Source organism: Lissotriton helveticus, chromosome 10 (genome assembly GCF_964261635.1).
Source record: "Lissotriton helveticus chromosome 10, aLisHel1.1, whole genome shotgun sequence".
In the NCBI taxonomy this organism is placed as follows: domain Eukaryota; kingdom Metazoa; phylum Chordata; class Amphibia; order Caudata; family Salamandridae; genus Lissotriton; species Lissotriton helveticus.
In genome coordinates, this window is record NC_136071.1 from 494,788,126 (window position 1) to 494,816,084 (window position 27,959).

General features: G+C 46.0%; 1 protein-coding gene across 1 annotated transcript in view; it reads right to left on the minus strand.

Annotated features, from left to right (window-relative positions):
• LOC144784302 (LITAF domain-containing protein-like) overlaps positions 1 to 25,780 on the minus strand; it is a 255,396-nt gene extending 229,616 nt beyond the window's left edge. The window contains exon 1 of the mRNA XM_078662998.1: positions 25,465 to 25,780. The gene's annotated coding sequence lies outside the window, so the exon portion shown is untranslated. The remainder of the gene's footprint in view (positions 1 to 25,464) is intronic.
• Between the last annotated feature and the right edge of the window lie 2,179 nt (positions 25,781 to 27,959).

Consider the following 27,959-nt stretch of genomic DNA (forward strand, 5'->3'; position numbering starts at 1 on the left):
CAACTGCTTGTTTTGAGCAGTGGGGAGGCGCTCCTGCGCCATTACGGATGACCCGCCGCTGCCCTTGACTTGGCTCTCCCTGCAAATGTATTGGCTCGCCCACCTCTATACGGCCGCGCCACTGAGTGCTGAGCACTTCAAGCTGGAAGTTTTGCGAAACTGACGTCTTTGCTGTGCATGCGGAGAACCCCCTCCTCTATGACCCACTTTTCTTCACAAAGTCTGCTAATGGCGCCCCCTTCAGGATCCGTGGGAGGCGTGGGCGCTTCCCTTACCGTAGGTGTGTAATTCGCGATTGGGGATGGACGTCAAAGAAAGGAGTTTACAATTATCACCTGTTATTTAAAGCTCCAACTGAGAATTCTGCTTCCAATGTGTATTAAGACACTCAACCTACTGAACTCTTCTGTAAGATTCCTTTGCAGACTTAGAGAAAGATGTTGAAAAGACTAAGAGCACCGTTGGAAAGGCGCAGTATAACAGGTACAAGTAAATACAAGTATTTCTCACGTCCCGGGTTTGACACATGCCCTTTCTCACTAAAAAGCAAAAGGCAGATAAGGGCTCTGACTTTCAAGCCTGATTTATAGTGCAGAAAACCTGGTTCCAGTCCAATGATTTGCGAGTATGTCCGAATGACCCTGGTGCTATTTTGAGCTTATCTGAATTTTTTGCTCATCTCTCTTGGTGACCACTTCCTTTTCACACTGGCTGAAGCTGGCAAACTGAGGCTTCACAATGCATTTCACACCTTAAGCAAACACGGAGGTCTTTACAGGAAAAAAACACCACTTCGCACTTGGCTGCCTGACTCCTTAGTTACGACCCAGCAGACCAGGCATCATCTTTTCTTGAACCAGCCTTCCTTCTCTCACTGCCTCCAGGATATCAGTTCTGTTGCAGAGCCAAGAGGTCGTGTTTCACCTTAGCTTATTTGCAGTGCCACTCGAACAGGCATTTGTCTGGTGATGTGTATCAGCAAAATTAAAATGGGAAGGAAATATGTTGTTAAAGGGCTGGACTAATTTTGTGTCATTTCCTTTATGAAAATTACACAAAATGGACAACAAAGTATGTGTAATTAGGCAAAATGCTAGCTTTGGCATTTCCCACTATTTTTTAACTCAAAAAGTTTGTGCATGTCCATTTTTTGTGGAAAGGGGCGTTTTGTGCAGAAAAGTAGAGCAAAATCACACATAAAGCGTACTTCCAGTGTTCCTTCAATAGGATTTGTACCCGGTATCTCAATTGCGCATCATGGCATAATGATGCAATCTTAGGCATTTTGGATAACAATCATAACACAAAATCAAGAAATTATGAAAAATTACACAGGCGTAAATTACATTTCACCTGGCTAACTTTTGCTATGTATATCATGACTCAAAGAAAACTATAGCCTGCAGTATCTGAGAATAGGTCAACGTTGAAAATGTCCAGCACAAGGCAGAGGGGGTGAATTGTCCTTTGGACATAAATGTAGGGTTTTAGGGTCTGTCCTCCAGTAAGGGGATTGTGACAGGTGCCAAGCGTTGGTGATGCTCCCTTCGGGAGGATCCTACAACCCTACTGCTGTGGGATGTCCTCCTCACCAGTAGCTTCACAGCCAGGCCTCCCTTTTGGCACAGCGATGAAAGGAGCCAAGATGACTCGCTTGTCATTGCCTGGAGCGATGGGTTGAGATGAAAACATGGGCCCTATTCAGCCATTTTTCCTGAATACCCCAGCAAAGAAATGGCGCAATTAGGGCTAGAATAGGCGTCTAGAAGTGATAACAAGGCTGATATGCATAGAGCTGCGTCTAATCTGGGGTGACATGGTGCGAAAAAAACACGATGGGTTGGGACGCGGTCCTAAATAATTACCAGCGGCTGGGATTCATTCAATCATTCCATCCATCACTTTTGTTTACTTCATTAGGAGTTACGCTAAAGACAGGCGTGAATGCGCCAAACACATCAGATATCAGGGGGAAAGAACTCTTTCTTGGTCCAATGAGAAAGTGAAGATCACTTGTTTTGTAGTATACTGTAGTGTCATTTCACTTCATATACTTGACAAGGTGCAATAGCACATCTGAGGACAGACAGCTCTCTACATCGTGACAGTGCTTCAGTGGAACACTGTGTGTGTGCGTGTGTATGTGTACACACACATGAGGCCTCGTAGACAAACATTTCAATGCTGTTTATCAGTTCCTGAGGTATTCTCTTTTCATGCTTTGCCACTGAACCTCAGCATGTAGTGAAGTTAAAGGAGTGATAGCCAGAATACTTTCAAGGGGTTGGTGTATTGATGGAGAGCAGTGGGTCAATGGAGTGTGAACTCTGTGGGAGGCCTTCTGATGTCACATGAGCATGACAGACTGCTCAGTGGTGTTTCTGTGATCATGTTCCTGCGCTTCTATATGGAGTGAGAGGTAGGTATGTATGAGTTGTGCATACAATCCTAGGGTGATTTGCTCAGGTTTGGGTTGGTATGACCTTGGGTTCTGTTTTGTCCATCCAGGTCTGATGATGTCAAAGGACTGTGGACAGAACATGTCTTGGACAGAGCATGTTCATGGGAAATAGAGCATCATGCTGCCAGGGCCTGCAACACCAAAGATGGTGGGAGTGACCTGGATTCATTCTGAAGAAAGAAATGAGCAGCTGGCTCAGGGCTGAGTACAAGAAAGTGGAAAATGATGGTCCCACGGATTCCAACATTCTAGGATTCTCCTAGAGTAAGAATGGCGCAGCTTTTTCTGATCAAGGCAGACCAGTGGAGTTCACTTATTGAAGTTCTGGGTAAGTGAACCAGTAGCACTTAGAAAAGGAGACATGCAATTTTAGTGTGACCGCAAGGACATAACCCAGAGCCCATTCCAAATCCCTTTTTGCATTCGGTTTTCCGAGACTGGGCAAAAGGGCATATACAAAGAACTTGTACAAAAAATACTCCCTCAAGGCCTAGTCCTTTTACAAGCCTACTATTTAGCAGCAGCCCTGCATAGGGTCATAGGGACTAAAACCAACTAAACGTGGAATTTGGGATAGCTATGTGGAGTGGGTGATGGGATATGAATGTAATGTATATGTGTGTATGAGTGGTATGTGTGGGTTTATTCTCTACCTGGGAGTGAATAGATTATAATTGTAGAAAATATGTTTGTACTGGAGATCTTTTGTAAACAATAGGAATATGTATTTTTCATAAACATTGAAAATGAACAAAGATAAATGAATGATAACATAGTAAAAATAAAAAAAAGTCTAAATAAATATGTTGTGATTTGTTACTGATTTTTTGGTTCAATAGCACATGGTGGAAATGTGTTCTGAAATTGGAAGTAATATTGTATAGGTCGTGAGGGAGTATTTTTTGTACTATTTGTTGTTATTTCCCCTCTTCTCCTTGGCTTTTGAATAGTAATTTGTATAGAGGGGGTCCCACCATTTTGCATTGCAGAGAACTCACCTTGAACAGGTTGGGGAGGACCGCGAAGACTGGAATGGAGGGGATTGCCTTTTCCCTTGGAGCCCAGCTGGTGGGCGAGTGGTACCTTGTTACTCACATTGATGGAATCCCCTTGAGATGGCTCCAGTTTAGAAACATTTTAGCTGATGCTGTGCCATGAACCACGTATGACAGCAACCAGTTTCTCACTACACACGGCTTCCGCTTTGAGGCAGCCAGGACCTCCCATCAGAAAGGCATGTTGGACAGCAGTAGAGACAAGATTTTGACAGGTTCAGATTGAACGCTTGCCTCTATGGCAGCGTTCCCCTAAATGTGGGTTGCGAGGCAATTTTTGGTGGGTCGTTGAAGTCATGGAATATGTAAGTAAGCATATTTACAATTGTTATGCAAGTTCTTATTTTTACTGTAATTAGTTTCCACATGTTAGCAACTATTAAATATGAATAAGAACATGCACACTAATGACACATTTAAAAACAATACATATCTTAAAATAAATTTTAAAACAATACACATCTTGAGAAAAGGCAGGCCCATCAGCTGTACCAATTACAGCTCCTCCAAGGAAGCAGGAAATTAAATTGAGGACCAGTAATTGGTATAGGCTGACGAGTCCGCCTTGTCTCAAGCGTAGTGCTTTCCACCTCGCATAAAAAGAACAAAACATTCCTAACAGTCGTGGAATAACAATGAATTAAGAAATGAACAACATCGAACTGCCCTTGGGCCAATACAATTAGTACTAATCCAGTCTGTAATTAACAACCAGGCAACTTTGCACCTTAGAATATGCATCTTAATAACAACCAGGTAACTTTTCACCTTAGAATATGCATCTTCTATACCAACCAGGCAACTTTGCACCTTAGAATATGCATCTCCAATATCAACCAGGCAATTTTGCACCTTCGAATATGCATCTTCAATACCAACCAGGCAACTTTGCACCTTAGAATGTGCATCTTCAATACCAACCAGGTAACTTTTCACCTTAGAATATGCATCTTCAATACCAACCAGGTAACTTTGCACCTTAGAATATGCATCTTCAATACCAACCAGGTAACTTTTCAGCATTGAAAAAGTATCTTCCATAAATTAGCACAAAAAAACAACCAAGATAAGCAAAGTAAATGTCCTTGCTTCACATTGTAAATACTTTGTTTACAAAGTAAATCCAGCTCGAGTTACCAGTGATGTGTGTGTTCTCAGCATTGTCATATTTTAAATCATGTTACAGCAGATAAAAATAATTTGATCAAATAATAATAACATTAAACAAAAATCGCACACACCTCATGTCCATGAACGCTAGGTGAGTTGCTAAACTTTGTCATTTTAAAAATTAGGTGGTGGGTCAAACTGGTTTGAGAAGCACTGATCTGTTGGAGTGTGACACCCTTTGCCCAACTCTATGTGCTGGGATTCTGGAAAAGGTCCATCAGGAAATAAATGCCATGTGACAGGAAGTGCTACCTCGTCCGGGTATTATCAGCAAGTGCTGTAAGAGAAGGAAATGTTGGAAATGGTTTCCTGGCTTACTCACAAACATGGCACCTTTAGTTCAGGTTTGCACAATGTGCGATTAACCCTTTCTAAATCTGCTGATTCCTTTAGTGCTTTCCTTCAAAGTGCTTTACAGACATCTCCTAGTGCCTCAGTGTTGTCAAGGAGCTGCATGAGGCCACCAGAATGGATTGTATAACACATGGAGATACTCTACCAATCAAAATGACAAAAAGGTGCCCTGGGCCAGTGTAGATACTCAAGTACTGGTCCATGGGGTGAAGCTTTTTCCAGGCTTTGCATGCAAAGAACAGTCTCAGGAGTGCTTAATTTGAGCCGGTGGCTTCCGGTGCTCCGCACCGGCACTTAATTGTCATCACCGGCGCTTTTGACAGTCTGCCACAAGGCGGTGCTATCTGGCTAATTTAGAGATGACCACAACAACAGTTAATTATTAATTCAATATACATTAAAAATTACAATTACCTGCGACCCAAGCCATTCTTATAGCTTTGGGGGCCTAAAATAGTCTGACTTGTCACACTTGTAGGAATGCAATGGTTAGGAGTTGCGTCGTTATTATCATCGGCAGCACTGGCAGGGGCAATGTGTGGTGCAAACTGCAGTGGCCTTCTCACAGAAGTCCTGGCACCTATTTTTTTAATTTTTTTTACAGATGATGCACTGCTCAGGACATGGTTAACTTGCGGTTGTAGCTCATTTTACTGATCAGGTCTCTTTTTGACAGCCCATTAGAGCTGTGTAAACAGAACGAGCCTGGGGCAGGCTTCTTCTCACAACACTAATGGGCTGTCATTGCAGAGAGAGAGGATGTGTGAGAGAGCACATATTTGAGCATTAATGTGTGTGAGTCAGAGCTCTGTCTGGAGGGTCTCAGCACCTGCAGCATTTGAAAAGAAACTTTGGAAAGGTCCCTTCTGGGCACTGACTTTCAAGTCCTTAGCTTTACAAGCAAGCACAATATGTTTTTTCTCTCAACAATGTGTCGAAGATACATTCACAATCAAGATTCAGACGTTTGACTTCATTTTACCTGGTATATTGGGTCCTCTTTCCGCAAAGTGCTTTAATTTCCCTCATTCCCTTTCTGCAGTTTTGTTTTTCCTGTAACCATTTTTGTTTTTCATGCAACACGAGTCTTGTGTAACAACTGCTGCAAACCTAAAGTTGCATTTAGCTGTCGTGTAAATTCACAGTAGGAAGCAGGAGCAGCCCATGCAGGTAAGAGCATTGGGGCGGTGGGCGGGTTAGGGGGGATTCGACAGATGACCACAAGGGGAAATTAAAAAAATAATTAATTTTCCCTCGCCGTCGTCTGTCGAATTTCCCCCACCCCCTACCTACCCACCCACCACTCTTACCTGCACAGGCTGCGGCTGGTAGGATGCAATAATTTATATTAACTTTTGTTTTTTGTATTTCCTTTATGCTTATATTCTGCAATTGTCTCTGGATTTAGCATGTCTCTGGATTTCGCATTATATTCTCCAATTTCCATTGAGCCTGTGGCAATCCAACCCACTGATTCATACCAGAAGAACTGCGGTTGCATTATCCTACTGGCGTGCACAGGGTTGGCCTATAGGGCAATCAGGAAGTGCCCAATGGCATGATCTGATAGGTCAGTGTGTGGGCTGGTTTTTATGCTGTTTGTGGGCTTGTTTTATGAGGTGCTCGACTGGTTTTTACTGTTGATTTCCCCGATATGAAAATAAAGATTGTCTGCAAGCAGCTGAACTCCATGCAGTCTTCCATACCTTGTAAAACCCTTACAGAGCCTGTCTCTACAAATTCAAAACTGCCCCAGTTTGCAAGCTTGGGCTTTTTTTTACCTTTTTAGTGTACTAATGGGCGGACTACATTTATTGTGGTCCCTGGGTCTATTTGCACTCGTTCTAATACGCTCAAATTCGTTCACTCACTTCCTCGTACTCACTTTCACTAATTTAAACGCACCCTCAAACAGATTCTCACTCACCGTGCTCTCAATGGTGCGCGTGCACACACACTCTTGCCATAAAACCCATTCACTCTTAATCACTCACTAACACTCACAAATACATGCACAAATGCACAGAAGAATAACATTTGTGGTACTTTCCTTGCTTACTTAGCTAGTAACATGAGGCTTGATAGTAGAAGGAGAGTAGGAAGCTCGTGCAGTGCACTGGAACCAGCAAGCCATGATTCCTAACTAGGATCCAGACAGAAAAGGGAAAGATACACCTCAATACCTCTCCCAGGGCCTCATTTATGAAAAGTGACGCATCGCTGCGAGAAAACAGCGATGCGTCACTTTTCATTGCGACCTCCTTGCGACCCCAATGATGCGTCATATTTACAATATGACGCATCATTGCGCAAGGACTTACAGATACGTCAGTATTTCTGACGTATCTGTAAGCGCAAAAGTGACGCATTGCTGGAGTGTGTCACAAAAGTGACGCAACTCCAGCAATGCGTCCTTTCACATGGGGAAAGCCCCATGTGAAAGGGCTTGCGTCAGTCTTACGCCTGCTGTGAGGAAGGCGCAAGATTTTGACGCAATAGCATCCTAAAAGTGACGCAGTGAAATCTCATAGATTTCACTGAGACACTATTACGAGGCTTTTTGCGGGGGAACGCCCCCTCTGCATACATTATACCTGACGCAGGTATAATGTAGCGCAGGGGTTTACAAAGTGACGCATCTAAGCTTAGATGCGTCACTTTGTAAATAGTGCGCAACAGGAGGCATGTTTTACGCCGCCGATGCGTCACAAAAAGTGATGCACCGGCGGCGTAAAAGTGATGCACGACCTCATAAATGAGGCCCCCAGCTTCTTGACAGAACTAGGGCTATGACAAGGACTGGAAGAACAGCCCTATAAGAAGCTGGAATAGTGCTGGGGATCCCGCTCCCTGCTGCTCTGTGAAGCTTTTCATTGGCTGTGTGGCTATTCATGTTGCCTGAGGCATGTACAGTATATCTGCAATATAAAACAGATTGTGCCTGTCTGAGGGGATCGTAGTTGTACTTTTCTTACATGCCATATCTTTGCGGTCATTTCGCTTAAAGTATGTCCGCCATACCACATCAATATGGCTCGATAAGGGCAAACTACGTCTGTGGTTGTTCACCGTCATTGAGCGTAGGTCATATTGTGCTAAATGTTCTATAGTTTAGTTGGATATTTTGAAATGATGGTTTCTCTAATGATGTCTCCCCATCAAAGCCATAGCGATGGATTCAAAATCCTGTCCTTGTATTCGCCCATAAAAAACATTTCACAGCATCAGGTTGAAGAACTGAAGTTATTAGTAAATACATTTCAGATTATACATGGAAAGTAGCCCACCATGGTCCAGGCCTGTTTGTGTTATTGAACTTGTAAGTTGTAAAGGGAATAATTAAAATCTTTAATGAAAGTCAGAATGCAAATACAATACAACCTTGATAAGATACTTATATGCTATAGCATACATTGAGATATTTTAGTTTGAAAAAAAATAAACTTCAAAATATCTGTTTTCAATTTGAAGTAATAATGCACATTTTATAGTCTTTAAGGTTTTTCCACTTCAGTTGAGCAACATAAAACAAAACTGTGCCAGCCTTTGGGATTAAATCAAACTGATTAGATTTCTACTTCTTTTGTAGTGACAAGTGTCAGCACCTTTAAAAAAAAAAATACCAGCCATCTGATTCTTAAGTAGAACTTTATGAACAATCGTCTCAGGGCTGGACTGACCATAGCAGGCATCGGGCGTTTCCCCAGGACGCTGGGAGGGTGGGGACCAGTTTTGCAGCAGAGGGGACTAGTTTTGCTCCATGGGGCTGGTTTTGCATTAGGGCTGCAATAATGGCCCCCAGTAACAAAAGCAGCTGTCCTCGCAACCTCCGACTGCCAGGGGCTGGTCCGACAAAATTGCCAGGGCTTCTTTGAGTTCCCAGTGGGCCCTGAATCGTCTGTATTCATTTTTAGGTCTCGGCCTGACGTGAGAAGCGCATGCGCTGCTCTCGTCCTACGAGGGCTTCTTGGAATCAATACAGATTCAGAAAGCTCTCGGAGGCGGAGTTGAAGCCCCACCCATCTTCCTCATTGGCTGGCTTCATCCTGCATGCAAAACGCAGGCTCAGGATTGAAATTGAGGCTTCTTAGTCCCTCCTTGTTGCCGCCTTGTCTCCTTTTGGCCCCGCCCACCGGGATTTGATCTTTTACCAGGGGCAGTACACACACACCTTCATTAGTGGGTGTGCACTTTTTTCTTCACATTCTGATCCCCGTAGAGTGCCGGCGCTGCCTGCGCTCCTTGCAATCAGTCTCCTCTTTGGCTGCTGCAGGGTCTCTCTCTCACCCCCTCTCCATCCCTCCCTCCTCCTTGTGCTGCAATAATCCCCGCACAGTCCAGCCTTATCACAGCTCCGAGCTATACCTCCAGCTCCGGAGCCAGCAGCCCGGCTCCGTATCACACACTCCTTAACCCCTTCTCCTCCTCCTGCCTCCTTGCTTGGTGCACACACAGTACCCTGCTCCCAGGCTCCCTGTGGTAGTAGGCTTTCTAGAGAGACCGCCTTCAGCCATCTGACAGCGGGCTGCTGGAGAGGCGGCATGTCGGACTTTTTCTGACACCAGAAGCGACTGAATGCATGCCCGGATACCTCAGGAGAAACAACGCGGTGCTGGTCTTTGGGACTTTGCTTGTGTGCACTTTGAGCGACTGCATGCAGGGAGCCCAGAGAGTCTGCCATCTCGTTTTACCTTGTATAGCGGGCTTCTGCAGGCTCCTGAGACTGCACCCCCACATTTCCTCAGGAAGCATTCTGCACCCCGGCTCCTTTTCCCACCTGCAGCCACCCCGTCCCCCCACCGTAGCATCCTGCGCTCCCTCGGAAGACTGAGTGTACCCAAGCCGTCCATACACCTCAGAAGAGCAGCTTGCGCCCCATGCTCTGCCGTAATTGCTGTTTTCATGCTTTTTTTCCCCTAAATAGGGGTGACCCCCACCCCCTGTACTTCTGCTGAACTTCCCAACCTGCTGACAGGCATTAACCCACATACAAGGAAGAGGTGTGGTGCAGCGGCCAGGGTGCCTGACTGCAGACCACAGGGTTCACGGTTCGATCCCCGGCTCCAGCGGCAGGTTAGCCCAGCACCATGTTACTCTGGGCAATAGCTTGCTTAATCTTCCCGATGGCCCCCAGCGCCAGGACACCTCCGTCTGAGGTAGTTGAGCGCTTTACAAATGCAGCGCTATTTAATTAGGGACTGCAGTGCAGCAGGTGGAGAAATGTCCGCCTGCAAGAACAGCACAGCCCAAAAGTCTGCATACCAAGCCTTTGCAGGCCCCTTTGTAAGATTCCTGATCCTTCCCTGGAGGTGTGGAGGTGTTCACAACATCTGTCTCAGATGGGTAGTGGGCGGGTGTAAATATAATTTATTTTGTCTCACTTGGGACTAGCCCTGGAATCTTCCTTCCTTTCTCCACAGGAATAACACTTCAGCCAGGCCTTTTCCCCTTTTGAAGTTAGTCCCAGGTTCCTTGCAAGGGAACTCCCATCTCCACTCCCTACTGAAGTGATGTGAGCAGGGTTCACTTGACCAGTGTGCTGTAGAAAAAGTAATACTACTACTATTACTGAGAAGTGATGCTCATGGCCAGGAGTTTATATAGATAGCATTGTTACTAAGAAGACAACTGTGTGCCAGGGATAGGATCTTTGGTTGCCAGGTTTCCTGTTAAGTTGGGGTCAATCATGAGGTAAGTGTAATGATCAAGTCCACAAGTGATCATGTAGTTTAAAGATGGTTTATTTCAGGATCGTTACAAGATGATAAGTAGATAGGAACAAGACCACAGGGAGACCCCACCAGGAGCAGCCAGCATGCTGGTCAGCCCAGCCAACTGTGGCTATTTGACTCCCAACATTTTGTGAAGTGACATCACATGAGGATTCCACAGAGAGGGGAGGCATAACATGGCAGTCAAGATACAACAGTAAGGCTCTGTAAGGAGAGCTGTAGATTACCTGGAGAGGGAGAGATACACGAGAATGCTGGACTGCATTCCCCAGAGGAGGCTCTGCCTTGTCAAGTCATGAGCCCAGCTGCCAGGTGAGAAGGTGCCCTGGAAGGGACCTGGGTCCTGACTCTGCTGGCTTTATCTTGCAGTTTGGAGTTGACGAGATGTGTAATGATTTTAAATGGTAAAATAAAATGTTTATCAATTCATGTTAATTGAAGCTTGATTAAACGTGAACACCCCTAGTAATTAAGTTATTTACGAGCCACATATATGTTGGTTCTGTTGGGGCTGGAACATAAGTTACAGATGTGACTAGCTTGTTGTCTTGGTTGCCAGCTGCGCCCTCTTCCATTCGACTTTGGTTCAGAGTACACTGGGGATATCACCTGCTACAAAGAGCAAACAGATTTGTCCTCTGGTTTAAGATGCCCTCCCAAACGTTATGGGGCTAGTCAGAGTGCTGACGATTCCTAGGCGTTGAGGTGATGAGGAAGATCTTTCTTTTTTGGGCGGACTTTAAAAAGTGACGGTAATGTGCTGAACAGTGCACCTGTAATATTAGTTGCTGGTTGTAATATATGTAGCAACTTAAAAGCACAAGCATTGAAAATGTACTAGGTCTCGCCTTTAATTAAGTTCAAGCCATTTGCGTTGCTATACAATACCATTAGCAAAGCAAATGGCTTTAGCTTAATAAAAGGCGAGACCTATTGCATTTTAAATGCTTGTTAACATGGGCTTTCCATCATTGTTTACTCTATCAGCCAGAGATCTTTAGGGCAGCCATAGGGCACATTTTAAAGCCTTCTCTTCTTCCATTCACTGTTTAAAGTATACACTGATGAAGGAGAATATATCATGCCTTTAGGTGGTTTTAATTTTTTTTGTACTGGCCTGGATAATGAATACTGTTCATGCCGGTATAAAACTGCCAGGTGGCAATTTTAATAATGAACGATACGGAAGTCTGAAGTCCAACACTTCCGGATGGAAATGAGCAAACCAGGAATGCTCGCCTCCGGCCCGGGTGTGGCACTGGCTGGGAGTGTGTTGGACTTTGCTCTTTCACTATTTCCGCCCTATGCCACCGGCAGGCTGTCTATTAAACGGTTCAAAAGCTATGGATAGCCAGGTACGTGGCTCGTTTTTTTTATTGTACAGTGCTTTACGACACCATGGAGCACCTGCGCAGCCAGAGCATGTGGGAATGGTGCCCCAGACCACAGTTAAGGGGTGGCAGCGGGGCCTTTCGTGACCGGGAAGTAGCCTGACTCTGCTGGGGGTCCAGGAGAGGTGGGCGTAATGCCAATATTTGCATTCTCTTTGCTGGGAGAAGACGTACCCCTTGCGACACTGCAGAAAAAAAGGACTGACTCCTGCAACAAATCACAAAATGAACGCGGTATTAGCCATCTCACCGTGAGAGAAATAGGGAAGGGTTGTGAGGAGGCCACAGGGCGGCTCATAGTCACTGTTCACTTCGCACGCCACCAAAATGGCGGCTGTGGTGCGAGTGTTCGGTTCTCCACGAGGAGGAGAAAGGGTACAAGAAGGCCTGAATGAGAACCATTCTAAAAAGAGGGAGTAGAGTGGCAGCACAGGAGCCTCAGTGGGTCTAAAGCCAACGGAGAACAAAATGGAGGGCCTGGGTATGGGGATGGAAGCTCAAAATGGCAGAGGGTGCTACTGATGAACATAGGCAACAATAGGGACGATGAGGGTGACACCCCCAGAGCTTAATGGAGCTGGGGAGGAGGGAGAACTCTAGATGCAGCCGCTGCGGAGCTCCTGATGTCCACAACCACCCCTGGTCATGTCCACCAATAGTAGCATTTTGGCAATCCGTCTTTGTCATGGTCGGCCAGACTATTCTTCCCTCACCGCGAATATGTCAAAGATATTCCAGTAGGCGTAAGAAATTGCACGCTCCCTCACTCCTCCTAGCTAAAGGCCAAGCGGCTTTGCATTAGAGACATAGCCCACTGATTCTGTTCTGCAAATACCTAGCTTACCCTAAAGACCAGCTCAAAGCATACACAGGGAAGCTTCAATGGACGGTCAGACCAAAAGTCATTTCGGAACCCTTAGCACTGCCGGTCACGACCTCACCCCACCTCCCCCTCACCAACTTAAACTCTGCAGATATTAAATACATGTTTTACCCATTTTTTGGGGAGCTGTGAGAGCTTTGAACTTTAAGGGCTGCAGTATTTGTGTTAATTGACATCCGACATGCCCCAGTGAGCCAGGGGGTTGGGGAACTGCTTGTGGCAAAAGTGTGGCTGAGGACAAGTCAAAGAAAAAAATAAGGACTTTGCAAAGATGTGGACAGGAGCCATGGCAGATTAAAACCGAGTGCCTGTCCCACAAATTAGTAGGGAACAAAGCAAAGTGAAAAGTGGAACATGGTTCAAAGACAGAGCCTGACATGAATTGACAGCATGGGGATGCCGATTGGAGGCTTGGTTGAAAGAAGCTGAAAAATAGTGAAGTGCAATATTTTCCGAAAAAAGTGACGAAAGAGAAAAGAATCCCACATTGATGCATAGAAGAAGGGAGGCAGTGAATGCCATGGGTGGAAAATGGAGGAAGGGGATACACGACTAGGGTGCCACCACACATCAGGCTCGAAGAAGATAACAGCAAAGGGAGGCAGGTTGAAAAACAGCAGAGAAGTTAGAGCAGAAAGGATGGCACCAACCTGGAGGAAGGAGGCAACGAGATGAGTAAGACAAGTGAGTGCCTAAAGGGACCAAGAGACCATTGATGAAGTGAGCCCAAGAAAGGTTCATTCTCAAAGTACACGGGCACTGGGTTGGCTTTGGTATCATGAAGCAGGGGGGAAAACATTGTTGTGTGTTCTGAAGAAAAGTGATGCAATAGAGAGCTGAGGGTGTGGGTTTCAGTACCAATCACCCAGAGCAAGGCGAACTGGAATCTAAAGGAAGTGAAAAGAGTAGAGACGTGTAGGATGGAAATGTAAGAATAGAGTCCTCTCAAACAGAAAGCAACTATGAACGCTAAGGAAAATAGTGTATGATCCCCACTCAAGTGCAAAAGAGGAAGAAAGTAAGAAAGAAAAAAAGAAGGGAATGGAAGAAACAAGGCATAAAGAACAAGTGCAAAAGAGGAAGAAAGTAAGAAAGAATAAAAAAGGGAATGGAAAAAAACAAGGCATTAAGAACAAGTGCACAAGAGGAAGAAAGTAAGAAAGAACAAAAGTAGGGATGGAAGGAACAAGGCATAAAGAAAAAAGAGAGTGCCAAGACAAGCATAAGAACAAATCAGGTAAAGAGAAGGTTGTCTGAGAGAGAATCATTGGCCCTTCTGGATCTCTCTGCAGCATTCAATACTGTGGACCATGGGCTTCTGTGCCAGAAATGAGCACTGGGGGTGGGAGTGAGAGGCAGAACTCTGGACTGGATCCATGCAATTTGAGCAGAAACACCCCAGTCCGTTTTGTTTGGTCAGTTTAGATCAGCATCTCGGTCTTTGACTTGCTCAATTTCCTGGTCTCGACCCTCTCACCCCTCCTGAAGAAGCCTAAAAACAAAAGCCTCAGTGCACATTATTTGTAAACCTACCTGACCACTACCCAGAAAAAGTATTGCTTCAGCGCCTTTAAGCCCCATTCACAAAGGGGCTCCGCACTGGTGGCCGAGGACCCTCAGTCCTGGCTGGAGCTCGGCATTGCAGTTATCCATTGCGGGCCCCCACCACATCCGCGGGGCTTCCATCACAAGTGCTCAGAAGTGGCTGCTCCACTTGGGCAGAGAAGCGTCGCTCCCCGTGCTGTAGGCACAGCAAAAGTGAAAAATAAAATGGTAATAAAGTGACTTTATTGGTGCGGGGTCATTGCTGCAGTGCAGCCTGGGAGCAGAGCGGAGGGGTGACTGGCTACACTGCACCAGTTTAAACTGTGCATGTCACTTTAGCCAGCCGTCTTCAACAGCCACCCTGACATGCGTAGTTTAAACTTCTCCAGCCCAAGTTGTTATCAAACTGGGTGGATAGCCAGCACAGGCCCTTAGTGCTGAGATGAGCATAAGCCAGCCCTCTCCAACCAAACCCTGCGCTGCTTTCATGCTGGATAGCAGCATGAAAGCAGCAATGGGATTAGTCATTGGAGTTGGCACTGGGGCCGTCAACGGGCTATGCTCAGAGCCAGAGGACAACTCGGAAAATCCGATTTACACCCTGGTGCTAATCCTGCAGTGTGAGTCTAATGCCCGCAGCACCTCCCTGTCGCAACCGTGTGCTTCTATTCATCAGTTGGGACCTTAGGTAAGTGCAATCCGCTAACTCCTTTTCTCTCACAGCCCACTGTCATCAGCGGGCCGATGCACCAGCTTTCAGACCTCAGCCAGATCACTTGTAGTTAATGCTCCTGAAATGCCTTGTAGCAGTGGCGTCACCCCACTGCTGTTTAGCAGTGCAAATAAAGGAAACATAACATGATAATAACTTTGAGTTGTTATCATTATATGTTTCCGTGCTGCTTTGCAGGCGGGTGGGTGGGGCTGATGTGCTCTCGGAGCAGGGCAGGGAACTAGTAGTTTGCCCTCTCCTAAGTGCACATGACTATTTGCCCGGCCCTCTGGGACCAGCCAAACAGTCATGCGCACTTTCCCTGTTCTCCACGCAGGCTACATTACCTTCCTGTGCCCGACTCACTACCCGCGAGCCTTGCTGGCCGCCACTGTCTTGTAGTGAGGTGGTTTTAGGTGGTAAAGGGACTGCCCTGGAGCCGTTGTTGAATGGGGCGCAGAAGGGTGATTACAAGTGATGTCGCCTCTGGGAGCAAGTTCTGAATATGCCCGCAGATAGTACTGACCGGCACTGCGGTGACTCTGGAGCTGTCCTACAGCAAGGCCTGGTTTGGCCATAGCATACAGCAGACAATCGGTGTCCACGTGCGTGCAGAGGAGTGAAGGCTGGGCATCACAGGGAATGCCTCCAATTACAAGACCCTTACGCCAATGCAGTCACTGGACATACTACCACTCACACAATATGGACATAATCTTTTTTGATGATTCAAACCATGAGGAATATATAGATGATCAAGAGAGTCTGTGTATATGTAACACAGTAGGTAGAAGGGATTGTCAGAGAGAGAGAGAGTGTGGAGGAATTGGGGAGCGTGTAGGGAATTGGGTGCTGGGAGGGGAAGGGGTGTAGGGAGAAGGGATTGTTAGAGAGAGACGGAAGAGTGGGTGGAGGGAGCCTGGTGGGGGGGGGGGGGGTAGAGAGGAAGATAGAGGTAGCCAGGGTTGTAGGAATAAGATATTGCTAGAGACAGAGAAAGAAAAAGATTGGAGGGAGCATGGGGGCAGGTGGGTAGGGAGGGGGAACATCGTATACAACAAAACTTTTACCACTCACTACCATTACAACACAGGAATTACAACGAAAGTCATTACAACGACTTTCGCTGGAGGGCGCTGTTGGATAGGGAATAGTTTAATTTTCTATCCAACACCTTCCCTACTATCCACGGGGACTGGAGTTGGAATAGAAAATTAAACTATTCCACTATCCAGCGCCCCCCAACGCAAGTCGTTGTAACGACTTGCGTTGTAATACCTGCGTTGTAAAGGCATGCGTGGTAAAAGCATGCGTTGAAACGTCATACAACCGTAGGGAGTAGCAACTGTTAGAGAGACAGCAGGGGGATGTGGGATTGTGGGGGCGGGGTTTAGGGAGAAGGGGCTGCTAGAGAGGGACAGTATCTATTGGCACAGGTGAAGAGTGCCGAGCTACTATATAGATGGCCATGTTTGTCATCTGCACCTCTTTAAGTAGAGGGCAGTGCTAGTGTTTGGAAACGGGAAACATCATTTACCACGAAGGCATTACCACTACTAACATTTACCACGTGACACTTACCACGCAGGGTGCCTTCCACGCAGGGTGCCTTCCACGACGTCTTTACCACGGGCTGGGGGGGAGATGTGGTATTCCTTCGAGTCGTTCTGCGTGGGCTTGGGGGGCAGAGGGGGGCTGGGGGGGGTCTCCCCCCCCAAAAATAACAAGCGGGGGGCAGAGGGGGGCTGGGGGGGGGTCTCCCCCCCAAAAAATAACAAGCAGTTTACTTTAAAAAAAAAAAACGAACATAATTTTAAAAGAAAAAGGAAAGAGCCTCCCCCAAAGACGTGCCGTGTACGTCAAAAAAACAGTCCTTTTTTTATTTTGGTATACGTGTTTTGACGCTTGTTTCAATGGAGGATGGAAGTAAGGGCTCGTAGAGAAAGACGTGCAGGTAAGACGTTTCTAGGCGTAGTAAAATCCTACGTTGTAAATACCAGCGTGGTAAAGCCACTTGCGATGTAAAATTCGCGTGGTAAAGCCATGCGTGGTAATTGAAATCGTGGTATAATCATATATTCTTTGGAAACATATCTGCATTTTACTTCTTTCTACTTCGAGCTCCAATGTTCTAATGTTAATGGGTTGGGACCCACAGGCCCGAGAGTCCATCCTCGCTTTTCATGGAATTTCTATGAAATGCAGTGTCGTGTCGACCTTGGATGGGAGGAATGCTGCGTTGGCCCAGCAGTCTGCAGAGACCTAAGCCTCTCAGCTGTCTCGCTGGTGCCCGACGTAGGCACTTATAGGTTACTACTTTGGGCACCTTGGACATTAAGCCTGCCCTCTTATACAAGCATTGCAGCCTATGAGCTTCATGGTGACATTAGACCATGTGAAGCAGCTGGTTACCTATGATGACTACATGTAGCCTGAGGCTACACATCTCTGCAGCTGGTGCATTAACCCAACAAACATAACTGCTTGGGAGCCTACTCCGGCAGACTACCCACAAGCCGAGCCTGCTGTGTACACAACGCTTATAAACATCTCTTTCTCACTGCTGCTAGGAGGGCCCTGGGGAGGAAGCATTTTGTATTAACAAACCGACAAGACACTCTCATCCTGCTCTTTGGAAAAATATGCAATTTAGCCAGAGAATGACTTGGTGAAAGCCTTTTTATGTACACCAGAGGCTTGTGGGTCTTAAAACATTCTGTAGCATTCAGAAGCATTGTGCGTGTTGAAAGGGAGCCTACCTCAACAGCACCCGCCTGGCTGTTTCTGTACAGCCTGTTTGCTCACCTCGCCAGTTTGAAATGTCGCCAGCCGCCACTGCAAGTGAGGAGGCCCTTTGTGAACCGCCCCATTGAGGTCATCATAATATTCAAATATCTTTCCTCCCTGTTTCTTTCCAATTTCTCTTTCTCTTTTTACTTCTTTCTTCATTTTTTCTTTCCCTTTCTTTTCTTTTCTTTCTCTTTCCTTCTTTTTCTTTCTTTCTTTCTTTCTTTTCCTATCTTTCTCTTTTTCCTTTTCTTTTTTCCTTCCTTTTCACATTTCTTTCTTTTCTCTCATTTCTTACATGCCTTGTGCCCTTCTTTCTCACCTCTACTTTCCTTTGTTCCTTTCTTTCTTTCTTACTTTTTTCTTTGTTTCTCTTCAGCTTTCCTTCTTTCCTTTTCAGTCTCTTCTTCTTTCAAGTCCTTGTGTTGTAGGGTGGCAAAGAGTGGAGTAGAGTGTTGTAGAGTGGAGAGACATAGAGTAGAGGAGAGTGTCGCAAAGTGGAGTCGTTTTTAATAGTGTGGTGCATCATAGAGTGGAGTGTCGTAGAGTCTAATATCTTTGAGTGGAGTAAAGTGACCCAGAGTGAAGTGCTGTAAAGTACAGTGGTGGAGAGTAGAGTGGCATTGAGTGCATCGGTTTTGAGTAAAGTGGTGTATAGTGCACTGAAGGTAGAGTGCAGTGACCTTGAGCAGAGTGGCAAAGAGTGCAGTCGCATTGAGTTGAGTGGTGAATAGTAGAGTGCAGTGGCGTAGAGTGCAGTGGTGTAGAGCACAGTGGCATATAGCAGATTGCTTCAGAGTAGAGTGAAGTGGCATAGAGTGGAGTGGTTCTGGGTAGGGTGTAGTGGTGCATGGTAGAGTGCAAAGGTGTAGAGTAGAGTGGCTTGGAATAGAGCGGTGTAGAGAGGGATGTATGACGTTTCAACGCGTGCTTTTACCACGCCTGCCTTTACAACCCAGGTATTACAACGAAAGTCGTTACAACGACTTGCATTGGGGGCGCTGGATAGTGGAATAGTTTAATTTTCTATTCCAACTCCATTCCCCGTGGATAGTAGGGAAGGTGAGCTCTTGAAGCTTTGTTGAAGTGTCCAATGCCAAGTCTTGACGCGCAGTTGAAAGGCCACGTGGAATTATCTAGGTTTCATCCGCTGTTCGATGACCCGTCAGACACAGCGTTTGGTGGATGAAGGGCAGGTGTTATAGCTCCAGTGGAGCGTCCATTGCCAAGGCTTGATGCGCAAAATGTGGGGCACGTGGGTTTATTGAGTTTCAACCGCCGTTCGGTGGTCTGTCTAGGGCAGCGTGGTATGCATGGCTGAGTGAGGGTAACGTAGGCAGTGATGCCGTCGTTGAGTCGCGGTCGGTTCACTGACGGATCCGCCTGTCCGGGGCATCCGGACAGGCACAGCCCATAGCCGGCATTCGGACATCTTCCGATTCCTCGCGGATCCGTCAGTGAACCGACCGCGACTCAACGACGGCATCACTGCCTACGTTACCCTCACTCAGCCATCCATACCACCCTGCCCTAGATGGACCACCGAACGGCGGTTGAAACTCAATAAACCCACGTTTTTTTATTATTAAATTCCCTGTCCGGCTGGACAAAGGACAGAAATATATAGTAGCCTACTGTGGTCTATATAATATACCGTTTTATAAATTTCTTATGCTGAGGACCTTCTGTTCCCTTAAATGCACATGATACCCATGGTCCCTAGCTACCCATTGGGTTCCCCTTGTCTTTTCAAATGTTCCCCTGTAGAGAGCAGAGGCGTGAAGTGCGGGGTTATAGAATTGATAAAGTGGCATGGAGAGAGGCAGAGTATAGTGGCATAAAGTGCAGTAGAGTGGCGTGGAGTTGAGTGTTGCAGAGTAGAGTTCTCTGGTTTGGAGTGCTGTGGCATAGAGTGCAGTGGCATAGAGTGTAGTGGTGTAGAGTAGAGCGGTGCAGAGAGCAGTGGCGTAGAGTACAGTGGTGCAGAGTAGAATCGAGTGACTAAAGTTCAGTTCCTCAAGATGTTGTAAAAAGACCAGACAGTTGCACTGTCTGAGAGGCTTCGACACACAAATTGATCACCTCCTCAAGCTATCCTGATTCCAGCTCTTACAAAACAAGGTTTGAGCACTCCCTGTGCACCAATGGACCTTATAAACCTAAAAGATCCAGAGACATTTTAAGGCATGGGCAAAGTGGGCCCTTTCCAGGGGGCCGGTGATAGGGGCAGCTCTGTTCAGCGGAGTCTTGCCCTGATGATCGTGATTAATTCTTGAACAGATAGCTTAAAAAAAAACTTTTCTTTAAATGTATTTTTAATGTGGGTGATTTGAGAGAGTCTATTACAGACATTTGGCAGAGAAATGTTGTATTTATATTTTATGCAACATCCATTAAAAAAGTTTCTATTAGATCAAAATAGGACCTCTCATATGAGAAATGGGAGGGTGTTGCTGAAATTATTTTCAGTAATATTAGTGAGCTGCTGCTGTGTTACAATATTGGCACTATCCCTGAATATTAAATGTAAACACATTTAGAACTGAACGAGAGCACCTGTGCATTGTCAGTGACTTGCAGGGTCAGATTGAGATGAAACATTGGCCCATGCTCCCAAGAAAGCGCGGCCTACATTTGCAGATAGCAACCTTTCATGAATCATTGTGTGGTTATCATCAGGAGTTCATTTTGTGGAGAGATTTGTGATAAATTATGCTTTTTAAAGTTATAAAATCCAGTTGCACCATCCTAGACTGGAAACACCATTAATCCATCACAAATCACCCATCTGCCTTCTGACGCGTACGTTCAGGTCCATAAAGCTCTCACCATCAGGTCCCTGAACGCATTGCTCTCTCTTAGATCTCCAATCTCTTGCTCACCCTGGGATTTTTGAATCGCCTGTCAGGACCTAAAACTCCTGGTCATCCTTAGGGCTTTGCAGTCACTTTTAATCAACATGGCCCCAGGGGTTCATTGTCATCCTCGATTCTTCTGCTCACCTCAAGGACTCACTGGTTCTGTGCATTCTAAGGACTTGAGGCTCTTACCCCCTATCAGTTGGTGCATAAGTTACCCACTTTCTAATATTACCCTTAAGCTCATTTCCACTCTTTGGTCCACTGAGCGTACTGCTCAGGCTCAGACCTCAGAGGCTGCAGCTCACTCTCTGGTGCTTTGGGATTCCAGATTTCCAAATAATTCCCTTGCTGCTTTGCATATAATCAGCACCAGATCTTTAAAAGCCTGCTTGCTCTCAGTGGGCATTGGGAGTGAATATTTGCCTCAGGGGTATTGCTTCATTTAGGCCCTGAGCTTGCAGCTCACCTTAAGCTTCCTGAGGTTCCTGCTCTCTCTCCTACGTCCACAAAGCCTTGCTTACTCTCAGGATTAAAAGGCTCCTGATTGTACCATGACTCCTGCACACCATCCGTTGACCAATGTTCCTCAACGTCATTTACTTGTGGCTCCTTGCCCTACTCAGGGGCGCAGAAGCTCCTTCTCAGGGACATTGTTTAGTGAAGCACCGACTAACCTCAGGCCCCTGAGTTTCCTTCAAGCTATTAAAACTCCTTCTCAATTTCACATCCACGCCTTCTTGCTTACCTTCTGAACACTGACATTCGTGTTCACTCAGAGGCCCCCGAATCTTCTTCCAATCCTTAGCTGGTCAGAAAACTCCCTGCTGAACCTCAGGCATTAATGGCTGTAGATATTTAAGGCTTTCATCAATCTCCCTTTTGGGTGTCACACAGAGGCCTCTCAGCATGTGATATCTTGGGGGGTTGTATGACGTTACAACGCATGCTTTTACCACGCATGCTGTTACAACGCAGGTTTTACTACGCATACCATTACAACGCATAGCGCTTTGGGGTGCTGGATAGTGAATAGTTTAATTTACTATTCCAACTCCAGTCCCCGTGGACACTAGGGAAGGTGTTGGATAGTACATTAAATCTATTCCCTATCCTAGAGCGCCCCCCAGCGCAATGCGTTGTAATGGTTTTCGTTGTAAAACCTGCGTTGTAAAAGCACTGCGTTGTAAAAGTTTCGTTGTAAAGGATGTTTCCCATCTTGGGGTGTAAGACAGCTTGGTACTTGATGACTTCTGAGTTGTAATAAGGAACTTGATCTGAATCTGCTTGGCATGCTACAGGAAATAACTCCAATCGGAGCCTTCCATTGAATTTTCTATATATTATCTCAACCCCTGCTCAGCTTTGCTGACCCACACATGCAAACAGTCTTTCTCTTCTTTTTCTCACACTCATATCTCTCTACCATTTCTTCACTCTCTAATTTCACCACCACTCTCTCGTTCTCGCCCAGTGCATCTATTGGATTTTCTGTTTCTCTGTCTCTCTCCAGCCAAAATACCAATGTTTAATTCTCTGTATCCCTCCCTCACCCTCGCTCTCATTTCCCTCTTTCCATTTTACTCTCTCCTTTTATCATTCTCCCTCCCATTCTTCCCCTCGCTCACATTTCCCATCTGTTTCCTTGTCTCTCTCCCCCTTCTTCTCTTTTATTTCTCTCACTCAATCTCCTTCCCTCTTTAACTGTCTTCCTCTGTCTCTAAATCTACCCTCTCTCTCACTCCTCTGCCATATACGCTTCCCTTCATTCTTTTTCTAACTCCAGTGTATTTATTCCCAGCTCTCTCAATTTCTGTCTCCATTTTGAGTTTTACTTCAGCTCTATTTTCTGTCTTGCAAATTCTCCCTTTCTTCTGCTGTGCTTTTCTATCTCACTCACTGTTATTTCATCCTTCCTTTGAACTCCAGTGTGTCCTGTACTATACCTAATTTTATATTCTGGTGTGTTCTATTTATGGGCTTACTTTTTCAGTAGCTACCTGCAAACATCAACATTTGCAGAACACCACAATTCTCCAGAGAAAGCTATTTGAATTTGGTCCTTGCGAGTACTTAGAGTTCTGCAGTCACCCAAAGGTGATTCAGGAGAGTGGAGGGACCTTGTGTTAGCTCTTGTAGTGGATAGATCCAGACCCTGATTTCGAGTTGGGTGGTAAAGGAAAAACGACCTACTTCTGGAGGAAGTATTAAACCCAAGGAGTTTCAACTGGCGTTTCCTTTACCATACTATCTGTTGGTTTTTTTTAGGAAACGCTATTGGTGGGTTCCACTGTAGATTCTGCATTCCCTCTAGGTGTCAGCCAACTTTTAAATCCAGCCATAGACTCCTGAAGCGCCAGAGAACTAAGGAGTGTGTATTAGGCACTAATCCACCTGTTCCGTATTCTCACTGGCAAGGAAACTTTGTACATCCTCATCAACATTAACGCTTTGTTTCATCATTCACAGTTCACTCTTTTTCTACCTTTGCCATCTCCTTTCTCTCCACTTTTGTTTCCCTCCTTCACTCTCTCTATACCAGTCTATCATTCAATCCTTCTTTCCACCCAATCTTTCCTCTCTCTCCCTCAATTTATCTCTCCGTCCCTCTCCCTGTCTCTCGTTTCCCTTTGTCTCTGTCTCCTTTCTCCTCTCTCTTCCTCCCTTTCACCCCAGCATTTAGGGTAAATGATTTTTTTTTCTTTTTTTTCCGCGATACTGCTGAAGTAAATGTGTTTTCTTTTTATCCGTTTCGATTCAGACTTTTTTTATTGCAAAGTTATTTTAAACTTTTGTGCTTCTTTGTGTTCTTTTCTCTCATTCCATTGCACAGTTTTTGAATGAAATGCGTAATCTCAATCCGAGAAAACTGGCAGCAGGCACCTGAGGCTTGCCTGCCTGATCGTTGTGACCTGGTGTGGGGGACAAAAGCCTCCTACCCACATCGAAGACTTGTTTATCGCACTGCTCACAAGACGTCTCTCTCTCTAAGACTCCCTGTCACATTCTGAGACCCTGGATGAAAGGAGGAAGACCACATCATGGGCATTCTCCAGCCGCCCTATTGTCATTCTGCAAATAATAATTAATGGGCTTAATATGTGGCTTGCTCAGACCACCTCTCATCTGAAGCTGCATCAGTCTAGTGGAACAATCTGCCCGGGTATATGGAGTTGCTTGATCCAGAGACGAAAAAATACAGCCCACTAGCTGGCCTCTGCCGCTAGCCGCTCGGGCACCGGCCGTGTGCCCGCACGGCCAATCTGACCCTGGCCAAAGAGGGCATGAAAGAGCTGAAATTGGATCATAAATTCAAAGCTGTTCCGAACAGGTGGACCCCTAAAATATGTTTGGCCCAGGGCCACCAAAAACATAAAAATGTCCCAGAAAAAATCACCAAACCCGAACCCCCAGGCTCCCCCCTCCCAGCCCCTTCCGCTCACCCACTCACAAGGGAGGTGCTGGGCTTTTATGTCGTGGCTACAGATCCAGGAAAGTAGGGTGTGCCGTAAGCACTACGAAGAAGACACGCCCCTTGTCATCATCATTACTGGGGCAGGAAGGGTGATCAGGAGAAGGTAGACGACTGGCAAATAACTGGCACAAAAATACATATGTTCTACAGATGGATGCGCACAATTGAAACGCAAATTCATACAAACTAATCCTTTTTTACTTCTCACATTGTCCAAGGTAACGTTGTCCATTAGTTAACTGTTCATTCCTAATCATTCACTTTCAGAAAAAAACGACGCCGCGCTTATTCGCAATGGACACTTTGCCAAAGATGCGCAATCAAAAGGCACTCCCTTGGGAAAGGCAGAACATTCCCTGCTCTACGGACCATTTATTTTTATCCTGCTGCAAAACTCCCCCTTCATGGCGCTAAGCAGACCAAGCAGGACGGCAAAGAGCTGGCAGTCTGTCCTATCACCAGTATAGAGGGGGCTGAGGGGCTAACATTGATTCTGTTGTGCATACAGTTCTATTGATATCCCCACACACCACCCCCGCCCCCCTTGAGCACAGCAGGTTCGTGCACGAAGACAGACGCAACTGAAGAGTGTGCCAGCAAGCGTTATACAGAGCAACGTGAGTTATTATAAACATAGCAAACTCTGCCCGGATTCATTCACATGCATGACATGTTGACCGGTTCAACCCGGGACGAGAGACGACGGCTCAGTCCGCTTCACTGCTGGAGTCGCCGCGGATGTAACAGGTGCAGTTATTTTTAACTCCTTAGATTTCCGTTCTCGCTCTGTTTTTTTTTGTTGTTTTTTTGTCAATCCATGGGCTTGCGAATATTCGTTTACAAATAAATTTACCACTGTCGAGAAAATGTTCGTTTCTGAAAGGAATTCAATTTCCAACAAATTCCACTGTGATGAACAAAACATGCTCACTCGGTGCACTTATGCCTCAAACGGCACCTTCCCGTTATCCCCTGTTAAATGCGCGGGCTGCCGGTAACAGGTGATAGATAAGTCGTCTTAATGAAAGTTGTTGAACTTACCAGAGCTGCCTTGGCAGATTTCCGACGAGGCGGTCTGTTCTCAGCTCCAGAGCACACGGCCGCTCCTGCCCTCTCCTTTCTCCAGTATGACAAATTATTGGTGTGAGAGAGCAGAGAGCTGGGAGGGGCAGTTATTACAGGAAGCCTGCTGACTTCTGACTTCAGCTAGCTATGCCAGCCCATCACCATACCTGCCACCATGTGACACACAATATCGGCTCCCAAACACGGGGTCCCCGTGAGGAGCCAATATCACACGGTGGCAAGGAAAATCAGCTGAAAACCACTGTAAGCCGTGTTTTTTTTATCTCGTTTTCGGAGACTTTGAACTGCAGACACTCATTACAGTGTGTGAGAAACACCCCAGGACTTGGCCCCAGCCTCTGCAAGCGATTAATAAAAATATAAAAATTGGGGGAAGGAGGGGGCTTCTGGGGTGGGGTTCAAAAGTGCCTGGAAGGTACTTCTCAGCATGAGGTCCTGCCCTGTTAGGGCCCCACACACTCCCCATACGGTGAGGGATATAACACTCCCAGCCAGGGAGTGCTGGCCCTAGCACTAGTGTTGAAAAGTTGAAAAGCACAAGGGAACCCAATATGCAATTGGTCAGGGACCTTGGGTAAGTTAAATATTTCTAAAGACAGTGGTCCCTAGACAGTATTCTAGTGTGGGGGGGGGGGGGGGGGGCGATATAACACTCCCAGGCAGGGAGTGCTGACCCTAGCACTAGTGTTGAAAAGTTGAAAAGCACAAGGGAACCCAATATGCAATTGGTCAGGGACCTTGGGTAAGTTAAATATTTCTAAAGACAGTGATCCCTAGACAGTATTCTAGTACAATACAAATTAATATAGACTCGATCAGTACTATATTTCTGTCCAGCCGGACAGGTAGTTAATATGCAATAAAAGTATAACACAAAGTAGGGGAAACAATCCAAGTGGGACACAGCCTGTGTCCTGCTAACATGAACAAACAACATATATCTGTATATAAGCGTGATACAAATGAAACAGACAGAATATCGTAGAGACACCATTACATATTTAAACATAGCAGTTTAGTGAATGTATATGGTGTACATTGTGTTGACGGCGTTTCGATCCCTTAAATAAATAGTGGGATCATCTTCAGGACATTAGAGTGACATGCCTGTATGTAATAGACATGGCCCATATGGGGAGTGTTAGCGGGGCACTGTGTGCGACCTGGGTGATCCAGTCGTCAAATGGGTCCCTGTAGTTAGCAGGACACCATCCTAATTTAAGCAACCAATGGTTTGCTTGAGCCGGACATTGGATTGGGAGATCCAGTAAGGCTTAATGGGAAATTAGAAGCTGCATCTGGCATCACGATACCAGGCCTGAGTCAAGCTGTGGTAAATGGAGTGCCATGAATGGCACAACGAAGAGAGAGACCGCGCTATCTCAAAGTTTGATGAAGCCTTAAGTGAAAAGTAGCAAGAATTAGAAGGTCTCCTTAATGGGCAGCCCAAATGAATCGCTGCATCTGTCTTCGATCGCGGTCTCAGTGGACAACAGCCTGAGTGAGTCTCGGCGTCTGTCTCCAAACGCGCGTGTATCACGCTTATATCCAGACACGCTTTCTTTGCCTGAACCCTTTACTTAATGTTGTTTGTACGTTCATGGTAGTAGGACGCAGGCTGTGTCCCACTTGGATTATTTCCCCTACTTTGTGTTATATTTTTATTGCATGTTAAATACCTGTTCGGCTGGACAGAAATATAGTACTGATCAAGTCTATATTAATTTGTAATGTACTAGAATACTGTCTAGGGACCACTGTCTTTAGAAATGGCCCTAGCACTAGTAGCACAAGGTGCAACAGTCTTTTTTGGCACCCTTTACCCCATTTCCTCCTTCTCCATGAATTCCCTCACTACCACTCATCAACAATGCACCTCATCTCTCTATAGCACCTTTCTGACAAACATTTTCTATTTATAGCGCTACTCATAGTTTACTCACACTCAGTTCTGTGATCTGCATGATACATGTTCTTTTTGGTAGACACGTGAATCCTCTGCGCTGTGTGGTGGTAGGTGTGCCCATGGGAGTGCACAGTGAGCAATACGACAGTGTGAGAGTAGGGTAAGAGGAGTCACTGCAGGGTGAGTGTGGTGACCAGGTGCGCAACGTCCATTGGGCTGAAAGGGCTTCAGCCCCCCCCACCCCCCACCCCCGTCGTGTGTGTCAGCCCGGGCTGCTGCAGCTCAAGCTGCTGTGGGCTTGGCTGGGCAGTGTCTGGAGTCTTATCTCCGGCACGCCCACGTTTTTCACAGGTCTTTAAAGACCATTTTCATATTTACATACATTTGGAAACTGATTAACAAGGCTTAATGTTTTTTTTTCCTTTGGTCCAGTACCCTCTGGGCCCCTACTCTGCCTATTCCTTACATTTGCATTTTACCTTAACTGCCGTAGTGTGAGTATGCTTTTCATGAAAAGGAATATAAAGTAGGGTTACAGGGTGTT